Source organism: Mytilus galloprovincialis, chromosome 6 (assembly GCF_965363235.1).
Source record: "Mytilus galloprovincialis chromosome 6, xbMytGall1.hap1.1, whole genome shotgun sequence".
Classification (NCBI taxonomy): domain Eukaryota; kingdom Metazoa; phylum Mollusca; class Bivalvia; order Mytilida; family Mytilidae; genus Mytilus; species Mytilus galloprovincialis.
This window is the reverse complement of record NC_134843.1, coordinates 87,632,653-87,641,645: the sequence shown is the minus strand read 5'-3', so window position 1 is coordinate 87,641,645 and position 8,993 is coordinate 87,632,653.

Below are 8,993 nucleotides of genomic sequence, written 5' to 3'. Positions count from 1 at the left end.
TCTACACCTTTGTACTATATTAGTTATATATAAAGTTGAATTCTGTGATTCGTCGTTTTTACGTGATGACGGCTGACAAATTGGACCTCGTAATTTTAGTATTATAGATAGACATTTAAATCGTAACCGATTGTTAGCCTAGAAGTTTCGTCGATATGTTGATGTCAGTAACACGTATCAGAATTCATGGACGGGTTCGAATCCCAGTGAAGGCATATAGAAATCACAAAAATTAAAGGTAAGTTTTTAAAACAATTCCATTAGTCAACAGAAATCAGTTAATTAGTCAATTCAAACTTAATGAAATTAGGCACACAAAGGAAACAAAAGAATCTAATATGATGGGCCAATTTCAGTGACAGATTTAGGAAGCGTCGATTCTAGAAAAAGAATCAACGGTAAATGAATAGGCTGACGTCACCACAATGGTTTAATTTTACAGAGTCAAAAGCCTTACAAAAATCAACAAAAACACAATATAATTTTCTTCTTCTTAATAAATACAAATCAATGAGACATTTCAAATTAAAGATATGATCAACAGTCTCATACCCCTTTCTGAACCCTGTCTGTTCTTCACATAATAATCCTAAACTTTCAAATATTTGAACAATCTATTATTTAAAATACATGTAAACAATTTACCATAACAATTCAATATTGTAATACCTCTATAGTTGTCAACATTTGCAGGGTCACCTTTCTTTTTAAAAATAGGGCAGATAAATTCCTTTGACCATGAGTCTGATATAATACCACTATCAAATACAATACTAAATATTTTCAAAAATACAGGCAAAGTTTACAAGCCGCATGTTTCAAAAATTCATTAAGTATCATGTCATCGCTACATGCTTTGTTAATTTTTAAAGACTAAATTGCAATTACAACTTCCTGTTCACAAATAGACTGATTAGTTACAGTATTGTACTCACGTATATTCTCTGGTAATACAACATCAATATCATTTTCTACAATGTTCAAATTCTTAAAATGGTTAAAAAATAAATCAAGAGCAATCTTCTGAAATACAATTTTACCTTTCTCACAGTCCTTGTTTAACAATGACCAATAAGACTTAGGATCAGTGGTACGCAGACCACGCAATTTACTTATAAATGCCTTCTGAAACTCGTTAAATTGAGTTTTCAAAGTTTTATAAGATAAGATAAGATAAGATAAGAAAACTTTATTTTGATTCGGCATAAGTACAAATAAGCAACACAAGCTCTAAGGAGCTTTTGACCGAATATAAAAACATAAAAAGCATTTTGATATATTTTCAATTCTTTATTACTTTGAGCACATGATGCTCATCAGTACAAATATAATATAAATGCAAATACAATCATAAATAAATACATAAAACATACATAATTGATTAATGAATACATCTGAGAAGAATAATGATCTATATTAAGTAAAGGTATCTTATAACATGTCTGTTCTACGTTTAAATGCATGGAAAAGTAATTTACAAATGTTACATATGTCTTTTACATTTTCTGTGGTCAGCAACTGTATAAGCTTAAATGACGATGGATGCTTATAATAATATGGCTTAATATACTGTCTCCTAATTGCATTATCACAATCACACTGTAAAATGAAATGAAACTCGTCTTCTATTGTATTTAAAGTACAGATAGTGCATTTTCTTTCTGATCTATTAACACCGTGATATCGTCCTGTTTCAACAAATAAGTTATGTGAAGACAATCTTATTCTCGTTAGAGACACTCTAAAATTTTCATGTTTAGTAAGTTAAAATTGTAAACGAACATTATTTACACAGTATTTGTATAAAAAAAACACTTTGGCGTGCCATCCAATAATTGATTCAAGTATTGATTAGCTTGATCAAATATTTTAGTTTTGATAAAATTCTTAAGAGTGTCATTTACAACTAAATTATCTTGGTTATACCAGAAGTCATTCAGACTAAAATTAAACAATAAATATTTCAGTTGATAGATCCAACTATTTCTGTTATTACATTGATTCCGTACCTGTTCTTTGTAACAATTTTCAAGAATACAATTATTCGTTGATAAAAGTTTAAACCAGTATCTTATAATATTTTACAATCTAGAAGATATAAAAGGACATCTACCAAGCTCATAATACACCATTACATTCGTTGTACATTGTTTGACCCCTAAAATATTTTTGCAAAAATTTAACTGAACTTTTTCAATATTCGGAACTTTATGAAAGCCAAATATCTATAAATACTTCAGTTGATAGATCCAACTATTTCTGTTATTACATTGATTCCGTACCTGTTCTTTGTAACAATTTTCAAGAATACAATTATTCGTTGATAAAAGTTTAAACCAGTATCTTATAATATCATACAATCTAGAAGATATAAAAGGACATCTACCAAGCTCATAATACACCATTACATTCGTTGTACATTGTTTGACCCCTAAAATATTTTTGCAAAAATTTAACTGAACTTTTTCAATATTCGGAACTTTATGAAAGCCCAATATCTCACTGCCATAGCATAAAATACTACTTATATATGTATCAAACAAATTTAGGTATGTGAAAACATTCAAATATAAGGATGAATAAAGGCAACAGTAGTATACCGCTGTTCAAAACTCATACATCTATGGACAAAAAACAAAATCGGGGTAACAAACTAAAACTGAGGGAAACGCATTAAATATAAGAGGAGAACAACGACACAACATTAAAATGTAACACACACAGCAACGGACTAAGCATTAGACAACATCCGATGAGAATAACCAATATAACATCAAAACCAAATACATGAATTTGGGATAAGTACCGTGACACGTCTTATAGTAATGTGAATTCACACTCAAAAATAGGAGAAAACAAACGACACAACGGAAACACAACGTAAAAATGTTGCACACACAGAAACGAACTATGATATAACAATGGCCATTTTCCTGACTTGGTACAGGACATTTTTAAAGAAAAAAAATGGTGGGTTGAACCTGGTTTTGTGGCATGCCGAACCTCGCACTTTGATGGCATTGTTAAATATAACATTAAAATGACAACATAATAATACAGGACTACAATACAAATAAATAGCAGAACGTATTAGGCATAGAAACACATGAATAATAGATAACACTTTTGATTTCAAGGCAAATACAGCTTTCCTGCCTTGCTCGGCTAATTGTTTTTGAGTTTGTTTTTTTAAAATTAGTTATAATTCAACAGAATACCTAAATAACAAAATTCATCAAAATGTCAATAACACTACCATCAACAGTTTAACCCCATTTTGAGTGTACAATTAAAGTGTGTCTAACATATCTTGTAAACCATTTACAGAATCAGAAAATAGTATCATATCGTCGGCATACATAAGCAAAAATAAAGACAATTCCTGTACTTTATACGGTACATTACCGTTACTTGAAATTTTCTTTTCAAAATCGTTCACGTACAATAAAAAAAGAATTGGAGAGAGTACTTCTCCTTGCATTAGGCCAACTGTACTCGTGAACTGGTCTGAATAAAAACCATCAATTCGTACACATGATTTCACATTTAAAAACATTGATTTTAGTAATGATAAAAGTTTCCCTGTTATACCAATTTTTGACAATTTCAACCATAAATTCAGTCTACATATTGTATCAAACGCCTGTTTGTAGTCTACAAAACAGCAATACAAACGATTCTTAATTGAGAGTGTTTTTGAATGACAGTTAATAAACTAAACATCGCATCAACTGTACTTCTGTCCGGCCGAAATCCAAACTGTGCATCAGTTATAATGTCATAGGTATCGGACCAAAGTAATAATCTCATATTCATAATGGACGTGAACAATTTGGCCAAATTACTAACCAAACTTATGCCGCGATAGTTTAAAAAACTGGAAGAAGTATCGCAACTGTCTATGTTGTCGGAAAGTAACCAGAAGACAATACCCTGTTGAACATTTCCTCTAAGAACGGAATAAGCACATCCTTAAATTCAATTAAGATTTTGTTCAGAATCCCGTCAATTCCATGACTTTGCCACGTTTCATTTGGAAATACATTTCAAAATTTCGTCCTGCGTGATAACACGGTCAAGTTCTCGTATGTAGTGTCTTGTATACTCCGTGTGTCATTGACTATTGGAGTGTTAGTTGATGATAACTCTTTGAAATGTTAAAAAAATGACGAAAGGGGAACTTCTGTATTATTAGCGCGCTTCTTTTGGAACATTCTATAAAACTTTTTAGGGTCCCTTTTACGTAGATGCTCAAACATGTCACCTTCTTGAAGTTTAAACTGCCGTTTTAACTTATTTTCGAACACTTAATTTGTATTGTCTCTTCGTAGAGATAAGTCTCTGATGATTTTCGGCTATAATTTTGTTTTTATTAAACATATTTAACGCACTTAAATAAACATGACGAAGCCTTCTACACTCACGTTTTGCATTGTAGACGTATGTGAAGAGGCCTATGATCACTGAATAAAGTAAGGTTACTAACGATAAACTGTTCCACAATGAGAAAATAGTCAAACGATACTATCAGGTAATCAACGACACTCATACCACGCGAACCACAAAAAGTAAAATCGTTAGCCGTTCCATCTTTGTGTCGACCATTCACAATTCGAAGTCCAGTACTTCTACACAAACTCAACAGTTTTGTTTCGTACTCATTGGTACCTTGATCAGGATTCCTTCGAACAGGTAGATTATTGTCACTCATATAGTTAAAAATGTGATTGAAATCGTCAAAAATTGATCCACACAAACTATCATGTTTAATAAAATCATTACCTATTGCAGTTCTAGCATTCATATCACCTAATAAAAATACCTTAGAACAGACTCGGTTGAATATTTTTCAACACAATCAATCAGTTCATAGAATATATCACATTCATACATTTTATAATAATTTGAGCTAATTGGTGGTAAATAGACATAACCAACATAATAATCTTGACCACAAATTGTCATATCTTTTGATACTTGTAACCATATAATTGTATCATGGAGAACTTTCACACATTTAATAAAGTTAGAACAGTTTTTAATCATGAGGAAAATTTCTCCTCCCTGTTTATATTTACTTTTTAATAAAGGAACAGGTTTACATGTAAAACCATCTATAACATTATCATATGCATTATCAATCCAACACTCAAATAAAATAATTACATCATAAGAACAAATATAATTTAAAAAGTTAGGCTCAGACAGTTTGTCATACAGACCACCATTAATGTTCCAACACAAAAATGACAATGATGAAATACTTCTGGATGCTTCCTAATCAGCTTCAGTGTGCATATCGACTAATATTTCAAACCGGGACCCATTTTGAGAACTAGAACTAGCTTTCTGACTACCAATCTTGGAAGGAATTCTTGACTTGGTTGCCTTTTTGTCGGTTCCTAAATATCCTGGAGCTGACTGAGCACCTGTTGTCAAATTATCTGACTTGTGAGTGTTTTTGTAGACCTACTCAATTTCGAATGACTGTTTATGCGTATGGTTTTGTTTATTTGTTCATCTGTATTCACAATTAAATTTCCTTCTATATACAATTTATCCCTTGTAAGAAATGCTGATTTTCCTTCAAGTTTTGCTTTTTTTGTAAATTGGAATCAAAGTTTTACGTTTTTCATGCACAGTCTTTGGGAAATGTTTTGAGATTGAAATGCTTGTATCCTTTAGCTTAGGAAATTTCCCCCGTACTTTGTCCCTCTGTTGACGTAGCATGAATTTGGCAACGATCGGTCGTGACTTGGTAGTTTGAGTGTTATCAGAATTTGTTTTCAACTGGTTCACAAATAGGCAAATTTGTTGAACAAATATCTTTAATAATATAAACACATTCTTCACCTTCCCCCTCCCTCACCACGAAAAAAAACCCAGTAAATTGTCCCTTAAATTTTCTCAACGAAGGGTTTCAAGTTGGTCTGAAATTTTCTTGTTTATGGATCTAAGCTCGACCATTTCACTGAGTATCAATACTTTTAACATCGGATTTATTTTTCTCAGAACTCTGAGAAATAAATTGCTGACTTCCCTCCATGTCACCCACACGCCGAACGAGACAGTCGACATCAGATTTCATTTGCGACAATTTGGAGTCAGTGCTATTCACAGAATATTTTATATCATCTACCGAGTTCATTTTTGTGCCTAGGTCGTCTACCTTTTTTTATAAGGTCGGCACAACCCAAAATACTCAGGCGGACATATAAAACAACCTGTAATACAAAGTTGAAATCTCACATACATAGCATGTAATAAAAATAAGCAACAAATTTTCGAATGAAGTAAAAACATGCTGGACCAGAGCAACCAAAAGCAACATAAGGGAGCTACCATTTGATTTTTCACTCTGTTCGGTCCTGCCTTTTTTTTTTTTTTAGTTTATCCTGACTTTTTTTTTTACCTAAATTGTCGTCCTGACTTTTTTTTTGCAAGCGTCTCATCCTGCCTTTTTTTTTTACTCAAAACTCCTGTCCTGCTTATTTTTTTCAAATTTCATCCTAGCCACCCCCCCCCCATAAAAATCAAATGGTAGCTCCCTAAATAATAAACAGCTCAAGAATTATCTACAAGCAGAACAGCGACATTCCAAACCGTTCCAGGACTGAACAAGACTTTTTAAAATGTGAAAAACTATTTTCAGTCCTGAAATGGTTTTGAAGGCTGTTCCATAAAGTAGCAGCAGCAAATTTGAACGATTTTTTTTACCGTAACGGTTTGACTTTCAAGAATATTTACGTACTTGAAAGAATATTTAGATTTTTTGACATTCACCAAATTTTGTAAGCACGCAGGAGCAATATTGTTTAAAATTTTAAAAGTTTCTAGAGCCATTGTTCTTATCCGTCTGATCTGCATGGAGGGCACCTTAGCTTTAAGTAAGAGGTGCTCGTAGGAGCTAGTAAAATCCTCATATACAAAACGGTGTGCTGTTTCCTGCACCTTTTCTAGTTTTTAGGATTTTTCCCAGTGCAAAAATGCCATGCCAAAGGTCAAAAATTAAAATTACTAAGAATAAAAGTATGAAATATAGTAAGTTTACTAAGTCTATCCAAAAATGAGCCTAAAAGCTTTAAAACATGTAATTGCTGTGATGCCTTCCTACAGATCGAGCTGAAATGAACATCAAAATTTAGCTGGTAGTCTATTTCAATGCCTAATAATTTTACTGTTTTTTTCACATGTAATGTTCGAATTTTGAATATGTATAGCTGGGTTCTTTTCAAAAGTCTTTTTGCCAACAGCCAAAACTTGAAATTTGTCAGGATTTGCTTGCATTTTATTCACCACTCAATAAGATTTTTGGAATCCAAAGTTGAAATTAATAAATCGAAATCTGGAGTACAGAAAGACAAAGTAAAGTAAAGTAAAATAAAAGTAAAGTAATTTTTATTTAAAGTCGGGTTGCATATACATAATAACAAAGAACATGAGCTCTTAAGAGCTCTTTAACCGACTGATATTTAAAATAAACAAAACATGTAATAACATCAGATACACATACAACACAAACATACAGACATCACATATATATATTAATGCATAAATAGCACATGCAGAATAAAAGCTAAGCAAGATATATTAAAACAAATATCAGCACATATAAACTTAAACACTATAAGCACAAACAAAGGACTGCATGCAGCTATAGCAAAGGTAATGCATAAGCTAAAGAAATAAATGGCTAAATAAAAAATAAAAATAACTGCAAAAAGATAAAATAAAAAAAAAAAACGAACAAAAAACAAAAACAGCAGGCTTTCAGATCAAGTTATGGGGCAGCAAGTAAGTACATTATTTATTATTCACAAGAACTGCATGTACATTTTTCTGAAAAACACCAGGTAGAGATAAAATTTTTGAACTGGCCAAAAGTTGATAAGCTCCTTGCCTCATTTGGCAAGGAGTTCCAGAGTTTTGCTGCCTCATAACTAAAGCTTTTCTTACCATACCTTGATGTTTTTGACCATGGTATATCTGCTATGCCTTTGTACCTGAAGTTTAATGTTTACTAAATTATGTAGGAATTCTGGATTTGATTTATTAATTATTTTATATGTCTCTAATGCCATGGTTCTCAATCTTCTGATTTTTAGTGCTGGTAGCTTAGACTGTTCAAAAAGTGTATTGTAAGAATTTGTGTAGCCGTCATAAATAAATCGGAGTGATCTTTGTTGTATTTTTTCTATTTTCTTTGTGTTTTGTTCACTGCAGAAGTGCCATGTAAGAGGACAGTAGCTGAGGTTTGACATGCCGATAAATGAGTGGTATATTGTAAGTTTTGAAAGTCTGGTGAGATGAGTGCCAATTCTTTTTAGAACGTTTATATAGTTGTCGTGCAGCTTTTTGCAAATACTTGAGATGTGAGTGTTGAAATCCAGTTTAAAGTCTATTGTTACACCGACTAACAAAATATTGTAATCTGCATAGTTATATAAACTACCATTTTTAACAAAAAGAAAAATATCATTTATAAATATGTTAAACAACAATAGCTCTAGTATCGAACCCTGTGGTACGCCTTTATGGATGTCAACCCAACCACTCAGAACATGGAATTTGTTGACTTTAATTTGCTGTTTTCGATTAGATAAATAGGACTTTAAAAGAGCAACTGCATTGGGGGTTAAACCATATGCTGATAATTTATCTAGCATAATATTGAGGCAGGCAGTCAAAAGCCATTAATAAAGTTTTCTTATACTCTTTACTTTTACATACCAAATCATCATAATTAATTGTTGAACGTACTCTATAATAATACTTCTTAGAACTGCGATAATTTTTACGTTTTACATAGCATTCACTATTGAAATACTTCTTACGATGTACAGATTGAGAGTTACGTTTTTTATACATTTTAATCATTGATTACTTATAGAGGGTGCATGTATGTTCTCAGATTTTTTTTATTATATCATTTTTCACGAATGACAATGTTGAACTTATGCATGTTATATACTTTATATCATACAGAGAATATA